Genomic DNA, 24,307 nt, shown 5'->3' with positions numbered 1-24,307 from the left:
AAGATTGAAACAGAAATTCAACTTGGATTTTCCTATGTGGATTTTTCTGCTGTTTAAAGATTAAATTTATTAGTTTTCTGTATTCCATTCTATCAATTTGGAAAAAGAGCAAAACAGTAGCCCAATTTGGATCATGCTTTTTAAAGTTTTTAGTGATCTCCATAAATCATAATAATTTAATTATTGCCACGTATAACTTCCTACAAAAATCATTTGGGGAAAGCTCAGTTTACGAAAAAAAGCTAAGGCTTACCCTTTACTTTTACTGTACACAACTAAACAGCATTTTTCATTAGATATACATTTCTATTAGATGTGTATTCATTAGATATGTATAATATAAATTCTACTAGACAGCACTGGTCTACTATATTGTACAAGGCAAAGCTTTAAACGTATATTTTATTCAGGAAAACTTCATACATTTTCAGCATACTAGGCCATTACATTTTCACTTAGTGTTTATACGCATATCTCATTCCTTTGGTTAAAATAATGGCTACTTATAAAAGAGTGGCAGATGGTATTTTTCCAAAATTTGCTACAGAATTATTTCTGGTTCCAAACGTTATTTAAGAACATTGCCACTTTCTTTCAAGAGGCGCGGTTTATTTCCTCTTCCTTTGAACCTAAGTGTGCTTGTGACTGCTCCAACCAATAGACTATGGAGGAAATGATGCTCTGTAACTTTTTTTTTAAAAAAATTTAATGGTTACTTACTTTTGATAGAGACACAGAATGTGAGCAAGGGAGGGGAAGAGAGAGGAAGACACAGAATTCGAAGCAGGCTCTGGGCTTCAGGCTGTCAGCACAGAGCCCAATGCGGGGCTCGAACTCAGAAACTGTGAGATCCTGACCTGAGCCGAAGTCAGATGCTTAACCGACTGAGCCACCCAGGTGCCCCTGCTCTGTAACATCCGAAACCAGGTCAGTAAAAGGACATGGCATCTGTTTGACCCTCTCTCTTTCTTACTCTGGGAACTCAACCACTTACTGTAAAGTTCAGGCTACTGGAGAGGCCCCAGGTGGACCTTGGACAACAGCGAACATCAATTGCCAGAAAAGTGAGTGAGCCAGCCTTCAGCTAATTCTAGTCTTCAGCTCAGCCTTCTTATAGTCTGATTGAAACATTTCGGTGTCCAGTCCCTTGGAGTGTGCTTTGACTGAATTCTTGACCCACAGAATCTGTGAATAAAATAAATGGATGTTTTATACCATTAACATTTGAAATTTTATAAATGAATTAAATGTATTCATTCAAATCTTAGAAAGAAATTTCATTCAATGTGTATGTTAAACTGAAACTTTGCTAATAGTAACTCAATTGGTCAATAGAGATTGGTTGGTCAGTAGATATCAGTGGATGTTAGGTGAAATCAGATTTGAATTCTGATTCTCTGTGTCCTGCTCAAATTACTTACACTCTCTGAGCTACCTTACCTGAAAACTAGAGATAACTATTCTTTTTTCAGCATGTGATGAGATTATGATTAAATATAAAGCATATAACCTAATGCATAGAACATAGTAGATAATAAATAAATATGTTTGTTATTGTAGCATATGTTTTGTTTGGATAATTAGAAACTTTATATAAACAATAGTAATTATGAGCTTTTACTTGAGTGCTTATATTGTATTAGATACTCAGCATGAAGCTTGGTATGTGTTGTCTCAAGTAGTAGTTAATTTATTTAACACATTACATCATTTTGTACATATTTGATTTATGTCTCAGAGACTCATACAGTTAATTGATTCAATAGGTAAGCATGTCTTTGTTCCAAATCCTGTGTCAGTTACTGTTAATAAAAATGAAATTGATAGGACCACCTTTAAAATATAGATGAAAGATCAAAATACAGAATACTAATAGAAAATTGCTGTATCTTTCACACAGACAAAAAATTCCAGTTTAAAGAGTATATTTAAATGTTTAGTAATGTAAAAGAGTAGTACTAAATAATAGAACTTACATAATTTCAATGTGGTACAGCCAAGGGCTGCCTTGTGCAAAGAATATGTATTGCATATTCTGTAAACATTTGGGTATAACATATATAATCAAAAAACAATTGGTTGAGTTTCAATGTGCTACGTGTATTAATATGAGCTCTATTGATAAAGATGCAAAATATTACACTAATGATTCATTATTTCTTGATTTCATATTTGAAAGTGTAAGCTGAGAAAACTAATCATAGGAGCACATGCGTTTTCAAAAACATGTAACCATCTGGAGTATCTTTAGCAGCAGAAGCCAATATTTGTGCTGTTATTTTCATTATAGGCCTTTCAACGAAACTCTCTCCAGACAAGCAAGAGGCCAAGAAAAGAAATTAGTGGCCATTCAAGGACATGGCTCAAAGACAATTCTATTCTATTAGTGTATGTGTAGCTTTTCTTAAAGCTGTGATAAATCCCCCCCCCCCCCCGAATGTGGTCTGTCCAAGAGCAACATCTATTTAGACCAAATGGAGGGGAGTGGGGGGAAGGAAAGCTCCATGGTTCATTTAAACAGCCTTCTTAATGTCAGAGAATTTTTAGCTGAAGAAAGACATTGCCTTTATTGCTAGCTTATGTTGAATGAATAATTCAGAATGAAAGCAGTTGCAGCATAATGATAAAATTACATAAATCAGAGTGGCTGTTGGAGCCAAATATCTGCCGAAAAAAAATCACCATTTCCTACTCTTCTGTTTACTTAGATGGTTATTTTGTTTGTGCAGATGTTCCAAAAACTATCATTACATGTGTTTCTTTGTGATATTTATAACCTAATTGAATGCTTGCTCCAAGAAATTTTACTTCTCTATTCAAAGTATCCTTTAGACTGATTTGTTTCTTATTGTCCAGTGGAACCTGTACATTAATGACAGACAGAGTTCAAGGTAAATGACCATTTGAAAAGACCAGAATTGAGAGTGGGAAAAGGGAGGGAATTACTAATTATCAGATGCCCGTTTTAGGCCAGGTGGCAGATGGTTTACTATTTTTTTCCCCTCACAACAGCTTTTTGAGTTACAACAATTATTCTGATATTTCAGATAAAAGTAGCTTAGTATATAGTTTCTCATTGTATAAGACCACACAACTACAAAGTGGTGGAATCACATTTGAATAGTTGGACTCGAACTTCCTGCTTTATCCAATATAGAAGAGAATAATAATTAAAGCATCAGTGGCTTCAAGACAAAATATTTGTTAAAAAAAAAAAAAACCAGAAATTACAGGGGCCCCTGGGTGGCCCAGTCTATTAAGCATACGACTCATGATTTCAGCTCAGGTCATGATCTCATGGTTCATGAGGTGGAGCCCTGTGTAGGGCTCTGCACTAACCATGAGGAGCCTGCTTGGTTTCTCTTCCTCTCTCCTCTCTCTCTCTCTGCCTCTCCCTTGCACATGCTCCCTCTTTCTCAAAATAAATAAATAAACTTAAAAAAACCCAGAAATTAGAAAGTTTTGAGGCCCAGAGTTTAAAAATAGGATGGACTATAGTACTTGGACAATTTAAGCAAATTTTATTTTAAAAGTCTTGACTTTTGGGGGCGCCAGCAACATGACTTTTTCCCTTATTAAGGCAGAGTCATATATTTAATACGTGGGTTTCTGGACTTACTTGCAACAGAAATCTTAGCCTGAAGCTCCCTGCTTGGAAACGGGCCTCTCCTCTGATGAGATTCATGCTAAACTCCACCACATGCCAAATCAACTTAAGAATAAAAAGTCCTATCTGCACAATTGTCTGAATAGCTTATTGATTCAGATTTTTTAAAATAGTGAGTTCAGCAAAATCAGAAGGGCAACAAAACCAATCATTTCAGCCCAGATGGTTCATTCCCTAGCTGCATGCAGTCACAAATAGAAGAGAGAGCTATCTCCATCAACATAAGGCAGCACATTGTCACTTCCTGTACGCATTACCTATTTCCTTCCCGAGAGGGAAATCAATGCTGCCACTTTTTGCCCAGCATTGCTTTAAATATTCATAGAAATTTATTTTGGAGAAGGTCAATTTTGAGGCATACATTTTAATATTCTAATTGCTTACCTATAAATTATTTGTGTTTTCTGAATAAAATAATCCTTAAAAATAAAAATACTATTTTAGCCACTGTTGGTTTTTATAATACATCAAGCTTTGTGCTGTGCTTTTCTTTTCACAACTCTGTATCAAGGCAAATAATTGCATGAAATTATTGAAGGTTTCAGGTTAAAGGAGGGTATTAAAGTTCACCAGGGGCAACATCCACATGAGTGCATTAAACAAAGAATTATCTTGGAAATTATCTCCATTATATATTAATTCAACTTCTATATGGATGCTCCAAGTAAGAAGGTAATTTCTATCTATATAACAAACAGGCCCTTTGACTAACTTTTGAACGTTTTAATTCTTTCCTCATACTTCAATTCTTTCACCTGTATTTACCATTAAAGAGGTCTGTGTCTTCATTTAAATGCAAAAATACACTTGATTTGCTATAAGTTAAAAATAAGGGCACTTTATTGGAGTTGGAAAATTACCATATTTTTGACCTAATAAATAAAATATTGGCGTACGCCATTTTTATTTATCTATTACAGAGATTATTATTTTATGTAGAGAACCCTAACCTTAGAGACTACTTATAGTCTATTAGACATCTGTGTGTCAAAGAGAAAGCTGGAAAATAAAAGACTATTAAGTTTTCACTTAATATATAACATTATTGTAGCTAAAACAGAACTAGATGAAATCATAATTACTGCATCTTCATAAATCTCAACCAATTATTTCATACATAGCTAATATTGAGCAGAAGATGGAAATGACTTTCCGGTAGCTAACATTTTTTTTCAAGCCTCTGTTGTTAAATGTTGGTATATTTATCAATAATAGCCTCTTAGCCCAATTCTACATTTTCACCATTAAAGTGCGTTCTCTCTATAATTGAAGTATATTTTATATCACCAGAGGTGCATTTCCATCTGTTATATCAATATAAAACATAAAGGAGCCATTATATAACTTGTTATTTTATACATCCTTGTCTTTTAAAAATGCATAGAAAATAAAGATTTGATGCTGTAAACTTGAGATGCAGTTGCCATGACAACCAAGAAGCACAACACTGCACACCACTATTCAAATGGGATTTGAATATCAGAAAGAATCTACTACATTATATATTAATAAGTTAGTCTTTTGTTTTGTTTTTAAATAGATGTATTTATTATCATTTTAGCACAAAATGTTGGTTTAAGAAAAAGCATACAGATATACAACAAATGAAATGTCCTAAGGAATTCCATGATTTTTCTAAAATTTATGATTTGCATAAATATGCCACAGTAGGAGATTTTCCTTTGTATAAAATAAAGATGTAAATGAATATAATATTCAGTGAATTAAACAGTTTTGCGATATCTTCCCTAATGTAAATTTCTCTCGGTGCACATGTCTAAATATAACCCCTCTGTAAATCTTCATGGGAACATTTCCAACTGTGCTTTGTTCTGTCCACTGGAGTATCCTCATAAGTACATCAATGTACTTCCAAACTGGAGGGCCCTGGGTGGCTCCGTCAGTTAAGCGTCTGATTCTTGATTTTGGCTCAAGTCATGATCTCAGGGTTTGTGGGTTCGAGCTCCGCATCAGGCTCTGTGCAGACAATGCAGAGCCTGTTTTGGATTCTCTCTTCCTCTGTCTTTGCCTCTCCCCCACTCGCATGCACTCTCTCTCTCTCCTCTCTTAAAAAATAAACTATAAATATGTTTTAAAAATTATATGTATAGACATGTGTGTGTGTGCATATATATATATATATATATATATAAATTTCCAAACTGAACTCACTAGCTTTCTCTAAACTTACATTCTAGCATATTCCCTGAATTTTGCTACCAGCAACACTATCTTCTTTTTTTTTTTTTCAATGTTTATTTATTTTTTTTGGGACAGAGAGAGACAGAGCATGAACGGGGGAGGGGCAGAGAGAGAGGGAGACACAGAATCGGAAACAGGCTCCAGGCTCTGAGCCATCAGCCCAGAGCCCGACGCGGGGCTCGAACTCACGGACCGTGAGATCGTGACCTGGCTGAAGTCAGACACTTAACCAACTGCGCCACCCAGGCGCCCCAACATTATCTTCCCAATCACCCAGGCTCAAATATCAAAGTCATGTTTAACTTTTTCTTTTCTTTGTCAGCATTATTTATTTGATTAACTAATCCTATTGAGTCCACCACAAGAATGATAATCCGGTGTTCCCCTAATTTAAATATTGGTTCAATATTTGTTTTGTACTGCCAGAAGAAAAATTAAATCTTCTATTAATAAGAGCTTACCTATTTTGATGTTAAACATGCATATTTCATAATGTAGGTCCTATTGTAGAAACAGAAATGGAAGCCAGAAGAGCAAAAGAGGTCAGAGGGGCAGGTGACAGCAAGACTGGAAAAGCATCTATATTATACTGCTTGGTTTTATCTGAGGTTATGAACAAACAGTGAAGTTTTTCAGAAAAGAAATTACTTAAGAAAATTTTGGAGAAAATAATTCTCATGCAAATACAGAGAATGACTTAAAGGGAGAGATTAGTGGCAGAAAACCATCTAGAAATCTATTATAATTCAGAAAATAGAAATGAGGATACAAAATAGGGTATTGATAGTGGTATTTGAAAATACTTAATGAAGTGAAGACTTGTCTTGGTGCTTTAAAGCAAGAAAACACATAAAGAAAAGGAGAGAATTGTGTTTTAGATTTATCTTAAAGATAGTCAGAAATTTCATAGATAAATTGGAGAAATGTAGAGTTCTTGATACATAAAAGAGAAACACACAGTGAAAGAATTTAATTAATTTGTGGCACTGGTTTACACACAATAATATTATTTTTATAAATGAGAAACCTAAAAGAATAGTAAACTGGAAAAGTAAAAATTTGCTTAGTATCTTTACGAAAGTCAGATTACAGGAGACTTTTCACAAAATTCATTTGCTAAATACACATTGCCTCATTTAGGATTCTGAACTATTTTAATGTAACACAATTTAATGAAATAAATAACTGGTAAACTAATTTCACTAGGCAGTTTTGATAAACTAATCTGAAATGATACTAGTAATACTCACACAAAAATAAGGGACTGTACAAAGGCAATATGTATTTTATTTATAATATAATTTTAGATTAAACATGGACTTTTGAACACAACTACAGTAGATGAGATGTCAACGGTTTTTGAGATTAAATTAAGAATAACAAGGAAAGGAACAGAGAAAGCTGAATGCCAACTGATTACAGAAGAGGAAGATGGTAGGAAGCAAGATAGTTCATAAGGCAGAACTGAAAAGAAAATTGTTTTAAGGATTATTTATGATAAGCCATGTTCTCCATTGCATTTCTCTAGGTAACATCTTTTCTCCCACTCCAGAAAGTATGTTCTGCGGAAACCACGTTAGAAAGTCTCCAGCTCCAGGAGCTTTGGGCAGAGATGAAACAAAGGAGAACCTCCTTACCCGAAGCAGAAGAAGGAGAAATCACCTTAACCATACAGTGACTCCTAAGTGTCAAACGTATCTGGGCTGAGAACCTATACCATGTAGGAAGGAAACTTGATCATATTTTTCTGAATAAAAACTAAATCACCTTGAGAATTATCTTTTGAAATTCAGATTTTGGAGTCTTCCAATGGAATGCCAGTTGCTCCGCCATGATTTCAAACACTGGCCCTCAGACTAGAGCTTCTAATCGTCTTTTCATCATTTCTAGAGGAGTAACGGATGGAGGAATATTTCATATTTACATTTTGTATCTATGGAATGATAAATCACAAACTTCTAGCATGCCTCCAGGAGTAATTATATGTGACCTGGACCACTGAATGTAACACTCCCCGCCCCCCTGGGTTAAATACTTTGAGCAAATTCTGAAAAAGTTATCCAGGACATGTCAGAAAGATCTTAGGTGATCCTACATTGTCTTCAAATAAAACAATTTTTTAAATATTGTATGTAATAAAATATCTTATCTCTTTTCAAAAACTCTTCTGAATTTCGTCTACAATAATAAAAATCACATTAACGTACTTATATTGTTTCTTATTTTTATAGCAGAAAATTAAGGCCTTAGACTTACCATAAAGCTACAGTAATCAAGATAGCATGGTACAGGCAAAAGAATAATCAAATATATTAACGAAAAAAGATTAGAGAGCTCAGAAATAGGCCACCATAAATAGAGTCAACTGATCTTGGACAAAGGAGCAAAAACAACACAATGGATCAAAGACAGTCTTCTCAACAAAAGGTGTTAGCACTGAACATTTATATGCAAAAACAATGAATTTGGACACAGACCTTACACACTTCATAAAAATGAATTCAAAATGTATCATAGGCCAAATGTGAAACACCTAACTATAAAACACCTACAAGATCACAAGGGAGAAGACTCAGATGACTTTGTGACTTTGGGTAGAGTGATGCCTTTTTCAAGAAACACTGAAGACATTACCAATGGAACAAAGAATTGATAATCTGAATGAACTGCCTTAAAATTAAAAACTGTAGGGGCGCCTGGGTGGCGCAGTCGGTTAAGCGTCCGACTTCAGCCAGGTCACGATCTCGAGGTCCATGAGTTCGAGCCCCGCGTCGGGCTCTGAGCTGATGGCTCAGAGCCTGGAGCCTGTTTCCGATTCTGTGTCTCCCTCTCTCTCTGCCCCTCCCCCGTTCATGCTCTGTCTCTCTCTGTCCCAAAAATAAATAAACGTTGAAAAAAAAAAAACTGTTCTGTAATGACATCAAGAGAACGAGAACACGAGACACAAACTGGACGGAAATGATTGCACAACACATCTGATAAGGGACTATTACCCAAAATATTCAAAGAGCAGTTAAAACTCAACAATAAGAAGAAAAGCCACCCTATTTAAAATATAGGCCAAAAACCTTAAGAGATACCTCACCGAAGAAGATATACAGATGCCAAATAAACATATAAAATGCTCTACATCGTACGTCATTAGGGAAATGCAAATAAAACAACAGTGAGATACACCTGTTAGGGCTGCCAAACTCTGAAACACTGACAATGCCAAACAGTGGTGAGGATGTGAAGAAAGAGGAAATATCACACATTGCTGGTGGGGATACGAAATGATGCAGCCACTTTAGAAGGCAGTTTGGCAGGTTCTAACAAAATTAAACATACTCTTACCACAAGATCCAGTAATTGCAATCCTTGGCACTTACCAAAAGAAGTTGAAAATGTATGTCCTAACAAAGACCTGTACATGGATATTTATAGCAGATTGATTCATAACTGTTAAAATTTGTAATCAAACAATATGCCCTTCAGGAGCTGAATGGGTAAACACAGTGTGACACGCCCAGATGATGGAACATTATTCAGCAGTGAAAAGAAATGTGCTATCAAGCCATGAAAAGACATGAGGAAACTTTAAGGGCACATTAAGAAGTGAAAGAAGGCAATTAAAAAAGGCTACAACACTATGTGACTCTAACTAGAGTCTAGAAAACGCATTTTAGAAAAGACAAAATTATAGAGACAATAAAAATACCAATGGTTGCTGTAGGGGGAGGGGAGAGATGAATAGGCAGAGTACAGACGATTGTAGAGCATTGAAACTACTCTGTATGAAATTGTCATTGTATATTTGTCCAAATCCACAGAAAGTATAACTCCGAGAGTGCACCCTAAGACAAACTATGGACTTCTGGTGAGTATGATGTGTCAGTGTAGGCTCATCTTTGATAATAAATGTACTACACTTGTAAGTGATATTGATAATGGGGAGGCTATGCAGGTACAGGGAGCATACGGAAAACCTCTATACTTTCCTCTCAAGTTTCGTTGTAAATGTAAAACTTCTCTAAAATATAGTCTTAAAAGAGAGAGGGGAAGATGGTGGAGGAGTACGAGCTCCTTAGGCTCACCTTGTCCCACAAATACAGATAGATAACTATCATATCATTCCAAGTACCACAGAAATTGACCTGAAGACTGGAAGAACAACCTCCACAACTAAAGGTAAGGAAGAGGCCACATCAAAGAAGGTAGGAAATGCAGAGACATGGTTTGGGAGAGAAATGGATCACGGCCACGGTAGTGGGAAGGGAGCGACCATCCTAGAGAAGAGCAAGAGATAGGTTAGCACACAGGGGAGTGCACCGGGGAAATGAATCCCCATAGCAATTGGCTTAGAAACTGAGTGGGGCTGAATTTCCTGTTCTTACAACCAGCAGGGCTTAAACCTTGATGTTCTAAAGATCAGAGGGCTTAGCTGAGGCATTAGGGTTACTCTTGGGGGAAAGGCAGAGCAAACATCTTACAGGCATACAGTGTGGAAACAGTGATCTAAAGAGCAACTGGAGCACACAGTGGGGAGGTTATTTGCTCATCTCAGATCATGTCCCAGAGAAGACGCATTCACAGAAAGACCCCTCCAGTTACAAAGAACTAGCAAGTGCCATTTCCCTCCCACTCCCCTCGGGGACACCTGTGGGAACCAGTGCAGCACTGACACTTGCTACCTAACTTGTTTACACTAAGCTCTGCACCCCACTCTCTGGTGAAACTGACCTTCTCAGTCACACTCACCTCAGTCCCAGCACAGTGTGTTCCCTTCCTGAGAAGACCAGTCCAAATCTCCACACACACTGCATCTCCTGACCAGGAAGTTTTGCAGGGTCTTGCTCCCAGGGGTGCCAGTGACAGGTGTCATTTCACAAGTAGACAGAGCACACATAGTTAAAAAAAAATTATTTAAAACGAGAATAGACTTAGGGAACTCAGTGACCACATCAAATGTAATGACATTTGCGTTATAGGAGTCCCAGAAGAAGAATAAGAGAGAAAAGGAGGCAGAAAATTTATCTGAAGAGATAGTAGCTGATAACTTCCCTAATCTGGGGTAGGAAACATATTCAGATCCAGGAGTCACAGAGAACCTCCGACAAAATCAGTAAGAGCAAACTGACACAAACACATATTACAATTAAATGGCAAAATATAGTGATAGATAAAAAATTGTAAAAGCCACAACACAAAATAAGACAGTTACACGCAAGCGAAACCCCATAAGGCTATTAGATTTTTCAGCAGAAACATTCTAAGCCAGAAGGGAGTAGCATGATTGATTTAAAGTGCTGAATGGGAACAATCTGCAGTCAAGAATATTCTATCCAGCAAGGCTATCATTCAGATAAGAAGGAGAGACAAACACAAGCAAAAGGAAAGCATGACCATTAAACCAGCCCTGTAAGAATATTAAAGGGGACTTTTAGCAATAAGGAAAGACCAAAAGTGACTGTATGAAGGTACGAAACACAAAAGCAGGATGTAAAATAAGACAGCAAAACTAAAATGTGGGGAGGAGAGGAGTAAAGAATGGATTCAAACTTAAACAACCATCAATGTAATATAGACAGCTATATGCAGGAGATTATACACGTATCTAATGGTAAACACAAATCAAAAAACTCTAATAAATATGCAAAGAATAAAGAGAAAGAAATCCAAATATATCACTGAAGAAAACCGTGAAAATGGGAAGACAAGAAAGAATTAGAGAAGAACTTCAGGAACAACCACAAAACAACTAATAAAATGAAAATAAATAACATTTCTCAATAATTACTTTGAACACAAATGGACCAAGTGCTCTAATCAAAAGACATAAGGTTGTCGGTGTCTCCTCTCTCCCTGCCCCTCTCCTACTCATGCTCTGTCTCTCTCCCTCTCTCTCTCTCAAAAATAAATACACTTAAAAAGAAAAAAAGGGGGGTGCCTGGGTGGCTCAGTCAGTTAAGAGTCCGACTTCAGCTCAGGTCATTATCTCACAGTTTGTGGGTTTGAGCCCCACAGGGGGCTCTGTGCTGATAGCTCACAGCCTGGGGTTTGCTTCAGACTCTGTGTCTCGCTCTCTCTCTGACCCTTTCCCCCACTCATGCTCTGTCTCTTTCTTTCTCAAAAATAAATATTTAAAAAATTTATAAATAAATAAACTTTAAAAAAGGAATAGGGTGTCAAAATGGATAAAAAACACAATTCATCTATAAGCTTCTTACAAGAGATTCATTTTAGACCTGAAGACACTTGGAGATTGAAAGTGAGAGGATGGAGAAACATTCATCATGCAAATGGATGTCCAAAGAAAGCCAGAGAAGCAATTCTTATACATGACAAAATAGACTTTAAAACAAAGACCTGTAATAAGTGACAAAGAAGGACATTAGATAATAATAAAGGGGACAATCCAACAAGAATATATAACAATTGTAAGTATTTATGCACCCAACATGGAAAAACTCAAATACATAAAATAGTTAATAATGAAAAAAAGGAACACTTTGAATAATACAAAAACAGTAGGGGACTTTAACACTCCACTTACATCAAGGGACAGATCATCAAAACAGAAAATAAACAAGGAAATGAGCATTTTGAATAATGCACCAGACCAGAAAGATTTAACAGATATATTCAGAACATTCTAACCCCAAACAGCAAAATACGCATTCTTTACTCTTATTTTTTTAATGTTCATTTTATTTTTGAGAGAGAAAGAGAGCCTGAGTGGGGAGGTACAGAGAGAGAGGGGGATAGAGGATCTGAAGCAGGCTCTGTGTTGACAGCACAGAGCCCAATGCAGGGCTCGAATTCATGAACCATGAGATCATGACCTGAGACAAGATCAAGAGTCAGGCACTTAACTGACTTAGCCACCCAGGGGCCCCTACACATTTTTTTTCAAATGCACATGAAATATTCTCCAGAATAGATCACATGTTAGGCCATAAAACAAACATCAACAAATTAAAGATCAAAGTTATAGCATGCATCTTTTCTGACCACAACACTATGAAACTAGAAGTCAACCACAAGAAAAAATTTGGAAAGACCAGAAATACATGGAAGTTAAAGAACATGTTACTAAACAATGAATGGGTTAACTAAGAAATAAAAGAATAAATTGAAATTTACATGAAAACAAATGAAATTGAAACATAATCATCCAAAACCTTTGTGATGCAGCAAAAGAGTTTTTAAGAGGGAAGTTTATAGCAATACAAGCCTATCTGAAGAAAAAAGAAGAATTTCGAGGCACCTGGGTGGCTCAGTAGGTTAAGCATCCAAATCTTGATTTTGGCTCAGGTCATGATTTTGCAGTTCATGAGTTCGAGTCATACATTGGACTCCACATCAGAGCCTCCTTGGGATTCTCTCTCTCTCCCTCTCTCTTCCTATCCCCATCCCCTCACTCTCTCTCTCTCTCTCTCTCTCTCTCTCTCTCAAAATAAATAAATAAACTTTAAAAAGAAGCAAGACAATTTTCAAATGAAGAACATAACCTTATACCTAAAGGAGCTAGAAAAAGAACAACAAACAGAACCTAAAACCAGCAGAAGGAAGGAAAGAATAAATATTAAATCAAAAATGATATAGAAACTAAAAAACAATACAACAGGTCATTGAAACCAGGAGCTGTTTTTTTTTTTTGAAAAAATAAATAAAATTGATAAATCTCTACCCAGGCTCATCAAAAGAGAGAGAGAGAGAGAGAGAAGGGAGGCTCAGTCAGTTAAGCATCCAACTATTGATTTCAGTTCAGGTAATGATCTCATGGTTTGTGAGTTCAAACCCCATATCAGGCTCTGCACTGACAGGGCAGAGCCTGCTTGGGATTCTTTCTCCCTTTCTCCCTGCCCTTTCCCTCTTTGTGCACACATTCACTCATGCTCTTTCCCTAAAATGAATAAACAAACTTAAAAAGAGACAGAGAGAGAGACAGAGAGAGAGACAGAGAGAGAGAGAGAGAGAGAGAGAAAGGACTCAAACAAATAAAATCACAAGTGAGAGAAGAGAAATAACAACCAACAAAAACCACAAAAATAAACACAATTACAAGAGAATATTATGAAAAACTATATGCCAATAAATTGGATGGATACTTTTCTAGAAACATATAGTCTACCAAAACTGAAATAGGAAGAGATAGAAAACTTGAACAGACCTATTACCAGCCAAGAAATTGAATCACTAATCAAAACCTCCCAATAAACCAAAGTCCATGACCAGATGGCTTCATGGGCAAATTCTACAAAACATTTAAAAAAGAGTTAATACCTATTATTCCCAAACTATTCCAAATAATAGATATTGTAGGAAAACTTTCACATTCATTCTGTAAAGCCAGCATTACTCTGACATCAAATCTGAATAGATGCCACAAAAAAAGAGAACACTGATGAACATAGATGCAAAAATCCTCAACAATAACTAGCAAACCAAATCCAAAAATACATTAAAAAAAAAAAAACATTCACCATGACCTAGTGGAATTTTTCCTGGGTTGCAAGAGTGGTTCAATATTCACAAGCATGATACATCACATCAATCAGACAATAAGAACCATATGATCATTTCAATAGATGCAGAAAAAGCATTTGACAATACAATATCCATTCATGATAAAAACTCTCAACACAGTAAGTTTAGAGAAAACATACCCACACATAATATGAAAAAAAAATGATAGCTAACATCATCTTTAATGGTGAAAATGTAAGAGCTTTTTCCCTAAGTTTAGGAACAAGGAAAAGATGCCCAGTCTCACCATCTTTATTCAACATAGTCCTGGGAGCCCTAGCTATAGCAATCAGGTAACAAAAAGAAATAAAAAGCATTCAAATCAGTAAAGAAGTCAAACTTTCACTATTTGCAGGAGACCTTACACTTTATGTAGAAAATCGGAAAGACTCCACCAAAAAACTACCAGAAACGAATTCAGTAAAGTCACAGGATACAAAACCAATGTACAGAAATCTCTATGCACCAATAGTGAAGCAGCAGAAAGTGAAAAAAAAAAAAAATCCCACCTACAAATGCATCAAAAATAATAAGATACCTAGGAATAAACCTAACCAAAGACGTGAAAGACCTGTACTCTGGAAATTATAAAACACAAAAGAAATTGAAGATGACACAAAGAAATGGAAAGATATTTCATACTCATAGGTTGGAAGAACAAATATTAAAATATCTATACTTCCCAAAGCAATCTAACATTCATGTAATCCTTATCAAAATACCAATAGTATTTTTCAGAGAACTAGCACAAATAATCCTAAAATTTGTATGTAATCACTAAAGACACCCAAAAGCCAAAGCAATCTTGAAAAAAAAAAGGCTGGAGGAATATAGATTTTGAGGTTAGAAGGACTCTCCACTCACTTTTTTTCCTCTGGTTTCTTACCAAGGCCATGAAAGCTGTTTGGTTTTCAGTTCACTCTACTTCCTTTCTCACCACAATTGCCCATTGTTTACTAGTGTGATCAATCCTACTCTCTGTGCTAATTTCTACCTCAAATAGCTGTTGGCTTCCCACTGCCTTCGCCAGTGTCGCTCAAAATCCAATTCCTGAACCACCTGCAACATTATTACCTATGGTGCTTGTTTAAAATGCAATTTCTGGGGGCGCCTGGGTGGCACAGTCGGTTAAGCGTCCGACTTCAGCCAGGTCACGATCTCGCGGTCCGTGAGTTCGAGCCCCGCGTCGGGCTCTGGGCTGATGGCTCAGAGCCTGGAGCCGGTTTCCGATTCTGTGTCTCCCTCTCTCTCTGCCCCTCCCCCGTTCATGCTCTGTCTCTCTCTGTCCCAAAAATAAATAAACGTTGAAAAAAAATTAAAAAAAAAATTAAATGCAATTTCCGAATCCCAGCTTAGATGTGCTCAGATACTTGGAGGTATGGAACTCAAAAATTCATTTTTATTACAAATATTTAATGTGCTTGAATTTTTTAAATTTATGCAAGAAATATAGGCTATTTTCCTATTTCAAAAGACATACGTAAGAAACTGTTATGGTAATTATTCCTCTCAAGCTAAACAAAGGGAATAAGACTCCAGAAGATATAGACACTCTATTTTTTTTAAAAATGTGGTTATGTATTTATTTTTAGAGAGACAGAGACAGCGCGAGTTGGGGAGGGGCACAGAGAGAGAATCCGAAGCAGGCTCCACGCTGCCAGTGCAGAGCCTAATGATGCAGGGCTTGAACCCACGAAGCTGTGAGACCATGACCTGAATTGAAACCAAAAGCCCCACACTTAACTGACTGAGCCACCCAGGCACCCCTAGACACTTTCATTTTTTAACCAACATATTTTGTTTCAAAATGTTTAAAATTTTAAACAAGGAGATAATTCTTACATCCATCATTTTAGAAAACCATTCTTACTCCAACATTCTGTTGATGGTCATATTTGCCTTCCTGCCTAGTGTGTGCTCAATGTTACTATAAATAATGACTATTCATTTCCATAAGCCTCCAAAGTATCAATGTCATTGTAATACTGTTAAGATTCTTCCCCCCCCCCCTTCATTTGCACTTGTGGTTCTCTCTGTCTGCAATGTCTATTCTTAAATTTCCACATGCCTTCTCCCCTACTTCAATTCAGATATCTATTCATCAAAAGTCACCTAATCACAAAGAACTTCCTGGACACAAAGTTTTCTAGATTCCCTTTCATCTGGGGTTCTCATATGACCACTTATGGAAAATGATCATGGAAAGGAAAATGACATTAGGGAGATGAGATTGTGTGGTGAAGTATTGTATTCTTCTGATAAAGCTGTGTTAAATCCCACCATTCTACATCCTAGATTAGTAGGCTAAAGGTAATTTGCCTCAAGAACATTTTTTTTTCCAAATGTGTAGCATCCAGGCTTTTCTTCTTTTCTTCTATAATACTGTAAACTTCTAAAATTTTCTGGTAAAACCCTTTAACATGGATTTTCTAATTGATGACTAAAATCTTGACCTATAAAAGAGACAAGCTCATAAAACTCCATGTCCTTTCTACTTTATAACATTAATTATAATTTCTTATCAGTTTTAAATTTAATTTCCTTTTTAAAAAAATAAACTGCACCCCCCCTTACTCACAAGTGTGTCCTTGACCCTTTATACAGTTTTGGAAAATGAAAGTTTCTTATTTAGTGGCATGAATATATGAGTGAGTGAATGGATAAATGAAATGATTAGTAGTACTATACAAAACAGGTAAAGAATATGTAATTATTTATATATTCTTATATAAAGTATATATAGTATGTCAAAAGACATATATAGAGTGAGATAAGGTCCACTACTGAGGGAAAACAATATCTAAGAGTCATTTCTTTCTGTATGAAGTATGTATAATAATATTTTTTACCTCAAAGTTTTATCATAAGAATTAAACAAAATAATGTCTTTAAATCATTTATTAGAGTGTCTGTTATAAAGCCACAATACAAATGTAACGATATCAGGACCTATACTTCTCAAGAGGCTAGAATTTTTTTTTCAATGTTTATTTATTTTTGGGACAGAGAGAGACAGAGCATGAATGGGGGAGGGGCAGAGAGAGAGGGAGACACAGAATCGGAAACAGGCTCCAGGCTCTGAGCCATCAGCCCAGAGCCTGACGCGGGGCTCGAACTCACGGACCGCGAGATCGTGACCTGGCTGAAGTCGGACGCTTAACCGACTGCGCCACCCAGGCGCCCCTAGGCTAGAATTTTTTTTATCGATGTTAACAACATACAGAAGTACAGAACAAAAGCACATTAACCAAATCTATAAATCACAGAAATTATGACCTTTGTTATCATTGTAACAATTATTGCTATTTTTATAGGAAAATGTCCAACCAAATGTAAGAGCTTGCAAATTATAAATAGATACATATCCTTATAACCTCTCCTTCTTTGAAAAAAGTGACAATGCCATAAAAATATGTATCAATACATGGCCATTCTAAAATTGTGTTTCAAGCTCCTAGCAGGTAAGCTTTTAATTCCTATTCTGGTTTATGAAATACACACCAGCATAAATAAGATATTTTGTTTCAGGCAACTAAATGTATATTATTTTTCTAAAATTTAACAAATCTGTAAAACTAATATTAGATTTGACTCATCAGAACTTAATGGAACAAATATATCTTAGCCATAAGACTGCAGGGTGATAATTATTGTTTTATTAAAACTACCTCTGATATCACTTTGGATATCTGAATATAATACTTACTATTATTGAAAGGCATCCCCCAAAATTGAGTCTTTTTTTCCTTAGTCATTATATATGCATTCATTGCCTTAAAACTAGCTCTTTGAATAAAAAATTGTCGTGATACATTAAAATTATCCTGTGTGTCCATAAGCATGATATCATAGCAGTTGTAGTATTAACGATAATAATATCTACTATATGAATATTACCCACTATGTTCCAGAGATATTTTACATTCATTATCTTATTTAATCCTTGTAAAAATCCATGAATAATATATTACTATCCTCAGCTTACAAAAAGAGAAACTGAGAGTTAAAATAATGAAATCAATGGCCCCAGATCACACAGGATTTTGAATAACTAAAGTTCAATTTTAGAAAGGTCCCTAAATAAACTCAAAGGTTGTCAGGGTTTCAGCACATTTATTTTTTGTTGCAAACTTTAAAAAAAAATCTAGAGCATCCTTCAGAATAGGAATACCAGTGTCTTTTCTACATATTAAAAGATACTATTTTTTAACATATGAGATTGGCCAGGATTCATATGCACTGTTTCAGAAAAATGAAGCAGTTATTGTCCTGCATTGCCAATGGAGTCTAAATTATCTAGACTGCAATAGGTAACAATTTGGCATTTTGGCTTAGCAATGTTACTTTTAGTACAATATTTCATTGATTGTAAGATGCACATACTCTTACCATATTTTGTTGATTATAAGGTATATTTTAAGATCTCTAAAATTGAAGTGTATCTTATAATTGATGGTGTATATTATTTATATGGTGGTGTTTTTCTCTTTCTTCATGATACCCAAAATAATGGCATATATTATAATAAGTAGTTAAAATTTCATGCAAAATTTAATAATATGTAGAAAAGCATATCAAAAAACACTGTATAAAAATAATACCATGATTGGGGCACCTGGGTGGCTCAGTCAGTTAGGCATCTGACTCTTGATTTAGGCTCAGACTGTGATCTCACAGTTGGTGAGATCAAGCTCCACATTGGGCTCTGCACTGACAGCACAGAGCCTGCTTGAGATGTTCTTCTAGCTGCAAGTTTTACCTTTCAGGTACCCAAATACGTATTTTAAAATGTTATTTAAAACTATTGGGGTGCCTGAGTGTCTCAGTCAATTAAGTGTCCAACTTCAGCTCAGGTCATGATCTCATTTGTGGTAAGTTTGAGCCCCTCGTCAGGCTCTTGCTGACAACTCAGAGCCTGGACCCTGCTTTTGATTCTGTGTTTCCCTCGCTCTCTGCCCCTCCCCCACTCATGTGCTGTCTCTCTCCCTCTCTCTCTCTCAAAAATAAATAAAAATTTAAAAAATGTAAAAAATACATTATTTGAAACTATTATATCCATAACAACATGCTTCTAATTTAAGCAATTCTACTTTTAAGAAGACGAATTCCTACTTCTTCAGGAGCCATGTAACAGTAATACAGTTCGAAATTAGAAAGGTGCAATTCTTACTGGATTACTGTTACATGGCTCCTGAAGAAGTAGGAATTCTTTCTCTTTAAAAAATCATTATTTATCTTCTTTTTTTGCAGGTTTTCCTAAAGTTGACTTAAATTAACTATATGTTATATATAATATTTGTCCCATAATTATTTGGAATATTTTATTAAATATCGAATTGGGTTTTATTTGTTCAGTCAGTTAAGTATGATTATACTGTTTAACATAATTTCTACTTAGAAGAACAAAATATTTTCTGTTAAATTTTTCTTTTATGACTATGTACTTTGGAGACATACTTGTTTTTATTTCAACATTGACCAATGTGGTATCAGTTATCCCTTAAATTATCTGGGATATGTTTTAGATCTTTGACTTTTATTGACTTTCTTTCAGATTTCTGAGGAACATCTATTTCATTTTTTTCCTCTCGTTTTAAAAATTTACTTAAATTTGATATTTGGAAATTGTCCAGTGGTTTTCAAATTGTGGCTGTATATCTTACAAGAAAGCTATGCAGTAGAAATGGAAATTGCTTCTTGTCTTTCAGAAAGTGAAATACACAGAATTGAATGATCAGCAATAACTCAGGGCAAAGATTCTCAAGAGTTAATTGTGTAAATGAGATTAACCCTAAACAGGCAACAACAAACCTCTAGAGCCGGAAGCCCAGGAACACAGTCTTCATATAAACTAGGGGAAAAAATGGATGTTGTTGCACCACATGTTGCCTTCTACATCTATTGTTTGTGTAGCTGAAGCTTAAAAAGCCTTTGCGGACACATCCTGGAGTCGTTTACTAGCCCCTACGAAGACAGAATCTTAGTTTATAGACTTATCTACACTTCTTCGTTGACACTTTATAGTATGTGCTCCAGTGGGCCATAAAAATGCTCAGCTCGTTGTAAAAAGACCCATCTCCTTCTTTAGGAGGTTTGTTTTACCTGGAGTTTTATATGACTATTGTGACTTTCCCCTTGTTCAGTGCTTTCCATTTCTGTTTTTCCTTTTGAGCCTTTTTGAAAAAATAGAATTTGGTGTCCTCGCATATCTTTAAATTTTTACTCTATCTTTCCACCAAAGAGTTGCAATGATAAAATTATGCTGAGGTTACTTATTTGAGAGCCTAGAAATATGTATAATATCTTAAAGTTTAAATTAAACGTGGAGAATCTTGCAGAAGTGACTTAGCACAAACAGAAAGCTATAATCACATGTTGAAATAAAAAATGCAAAGAAAATGTCATGCACTCCTCTGCTGTATTTAAGTGTAACTGTTCCACAGAAAATGAAATGTTGGCATTAACATCATCAATGTGTTTATTCTTGTGAAGAGCGAACATCTTAATGCCATCCTGAATAAATAATGTGGTTTGTGCTGAATTGATCTCTGAAGAAAGTACAAGGAATGTAGCTAGAGGGGCCTCATTTACTCTGGTGAATAAACTCACATTCATGTGTGGGTGTCATATTTATATGCAGATGAACTGAACACCTGCAATCTTAAAAATAAACCATAAACTACTTACAAACTTCTCCTTGCATTTAGTGTACTGGTATATAAATATATGCTGAGGAAAAACTATCTATTAGAAACTAATGTGTTGTAATTAATTTCTCTAGTGTACAAGATCATAGAACCTCACAGGATTCAGAAGAATTATACCATAAGGGTTTATGTATAAACTTTCCTTCATGTCTTCCTTAATTATTGATTTATATATAAATTCTACATTTTATGAGAATGCTACTGAACAAGTTTATGATACTAACTTTTCCCATTTCAAAAATTCCTCATGAACTTTAGTGTAACAGCCCAGAAAAAGGGCAGGACTAGCCCTCTAGGATCTTTGGATGCAATTCAAAACAGTCACCATCAGATGGTGATGGAAGTTTAGTAACCATGGGGATTTTTCTACCTTTGATCCTAAACATAGAGAACTCTGGATTGAGAGGCATCCAAACTGTAAACAACCTATATATAACAAGACATGTTGTTTGGGCCTAAGACCTATCATTATTCATATATGGATTTGGTTATATTCAACCTCCAATATCTACATGAATTTGATGCTTAAGAAAATGTTAACAAGTAAGAATTTCTCCTTCCCTTGTGTCTACATATCGATTTATATCTGCTAATTTACATCATCAGCTATAGAGTCTTTTGAAAATAAAAGAGATTTGGATTCAACCCACAATAAAGCTATATCATATAAAATATTTTTGATGTGAACTAAACTGACCTTGGTTAAATAAACTACGATATAGAGTCCTGCTGTGATGACTGAAATTCTATCAAGAATAAGGAAGTCAAAGAGAAACAGTGATGTATCTAGTATCAGAACTAAATGCTATCTAGTCACTGGATCATCATTTTGGTGATGGTGCTGGTGGAGCTTTGAGGTGAATATCCATGTCTTTCTATTTGTGTCAGTCTATGAATTCAAAGGAATTCATCATTAATAGCTATAATTTTGTCCCTATGCAATTTTGCTGTGGAAAGCTTCCTGACTGTGTGAAACACAGACTTATGGCTTTTCATCCTCTTACAGTAAAGCTAGCAATGGTGTGTGTTAACTGAGACACCTACAACGTTTGTTGTTTTCTGGCTTGGTAAGGAGTTTGCCAGTGAGGAGGGCCAATGTCATTCAGTTGTACATTACAGGGGAAGCTGACATACAAGGGACAGTTAGTACTCATTTAGAGTGAGAGCACCTTGGGCTCATTGGCCTTTAAGTTTCTGTGGAGGATCTCACTTACCAACCATATTCAAAGCTGGTGAACTGCTTTGTCTCACTGGCAGCAATCTTGGAGATTTTCAGAAATTTGAAGGCAGAAGACTCTGGTTAAGGCTGGCATCCCTACAGTGAGTCACTTGGAAGATAGCAGCATAAAGATAAATTTGGATTATTTTTGTAGATGTAGCTTCTTTTACATCCATGAACATGAAACTTGAGGTGCAGAAGTTATTCATAAAAACAAATAATTATTAAAATATTCAAGTGGGTAATTTTTCTTTCTACAACCCAAGTAGAACTGTACAGTAAAACCTGGGATTGCTAGTAACTTTTTCTGCGATGTTCCCTAAGAGAAGCAAACATTTCTAATAAATTTTAACACAACAAATGAGTCATGTCTTGCAATATGAGTAGTCCATGATGCCAAATGTTGTCACAGTTGAGCCAACGGTTCTTCTTTTTCTTTCTCTCTCTCTCTCTCTCTCATTGTGGAATCGTGGGTGATTGTCTCCCATGCTCAGATGCTCAGTATTAGGCCACAGTGTTTGGAAGAAATCAGCGATTTCTCAGAACATCAGAAGATGCCCACAACTGGTACTAGTGTATTTTTTGTCACTTCAAAGCACCTATGGACAGTCCTTTGCTTTTCCGTAAAAGAGTAAGCTTAGGATTGCTTTGCTTCATTCTAGGTCAGACTGCCTGCAGCTATAGACCCTTTCGTCTGCTGACTTATTGCCAGTAACATTAAATATAGTATGTGACAAGATTTTATTAATACTATACTATAGTCAACATCTGTGCAAGCATATACAATGGCCTCCATGCAGAAAACGGTTCCATTGAGCTAATAGATACCAGTGATTCCATTAGTGATAGCAAAAGTTGTCCTACACAATAACCTTCCACTCTCTGTCTCCCTTACACCAGCCACGAAGGTTTTCATAGATAAGTACAGGTTAACTTACTTATTTTTCTTTATGTTTTGTATTTTATTTATTAATTTGTATTATATTACAGTATTATAATCATTTTACATGCATATTTTGGGTTCTGGAACAAATCATCTGATTTTCCATTATTTCTTATGCGAAATTTGGTTTTGTATAAAAGTGCTTTGGATTATAAGCATGTTTCTGGAACAAATTATGCTCACAAACCAAGATTTTACTGTATTCTGTTTCTTAATTCTGAAGAACTAGTGAATGCTTAACTTACAGATGGGTATTCCTTCCTGTTCATATCTAAGAGTACTTTTTGTTGTTTGAACTTAAAATTTGAATTTAAATGTTATTTGAATGAAGACCAACCTAAGTTGGTTGCAGTTGAAGTCTCCCACATCCTCTCCCTCTTCCTTCACTTCCCAAACATCAGTTGAAGGCCCTAATTTCCCTGGTAAGATCTACCAAACTGAAAATCAGAATATTTTAACAATAAAGAAAGTATTGAATATTTACCTTTAAAATACCATTATAAATAAATAAATAAATAAATAAATAAATAAATGGGCATTTAATAAAAATAAAATGTCATTACAATACTGCTACATCGAGCATAAATGCTATAGATCTATCTAAAGAGCTAATAAAAATGCCACTTAGATGAGGAGCCAAGATTGCAGAACAGCATCAAAGTTTTTTGTGTGTCTCACGTCCACAAAATACAGCCAGACCAACACTACACCATCCTGTACACCTAGAAAACTGACCTGAGGATTAGCACAACAATCTGTACAACCTGAACCACAGAATTCAGCAGGTACGCATCGTGGAGAGGTGAACTGGGGGAGAGAGAAGCCACAGAGGGCAGGGAGCTGCTCTTGTGTGTAGAGACAGGACAGAGTTGGGGTTTGGGGGAGAGATTACAGGAAAAGAACACCCCATAAAAGCTGCTGGAGAGAAAGTAGAATAGTGTAAACAGCCACAGGGACTGAACTAAAAAGGGAGGAAGGAGAAAGGAGAGGGTTTAAATTCCATTAAGACATAAACAGGGGGAGCACAGAGTCTGAAACTCCGCAGCACAATATTTGGT

At 35.7% G+C, this 24,307-nt stretch overlaps 1 long non-coding RNA gene across 3 annotated transcripts in view; it reads right to left on the bottom strand.

The window, feature by feature from the left end:
* LOC123592465 overlaps positions 1–24,307 on the bottom strand; it is a 192,757-nt gene that overhangs the window by 88,629 nt on the left and 79,821 nt on the right. For all 3 annotated transcript variants that reach the window (XR_006709792.1, XR_006709791.1, XR_006709790.1), the window contains exon 3: positions 995–1,185. This is a non-coding gene — a long non-coding RNA (uncharacterized LOC123592465). The remainder of the gene's footprint in view (positions 1–994; positions 1,186–24,307) is intronic.

Source organism: Leopardus geoffroyi, chromosome B1 (assembly GCF_018350155.1).
Source record: "Leopardus geoffroyi isolate Oge1 chromosome B1, O.geoffroyi_Oge1_pat1.0, whole genome shotgun sequence".
Lineage (NCBI taxonomy): Eukaryota > Metazoa > Chordata > Mammalia > Carnivora > Felidae > Leopardus > Leopardus geoffroyi.
This window is presented reverse-complemented; position numbering and strand designations above follow the sequence as displayed.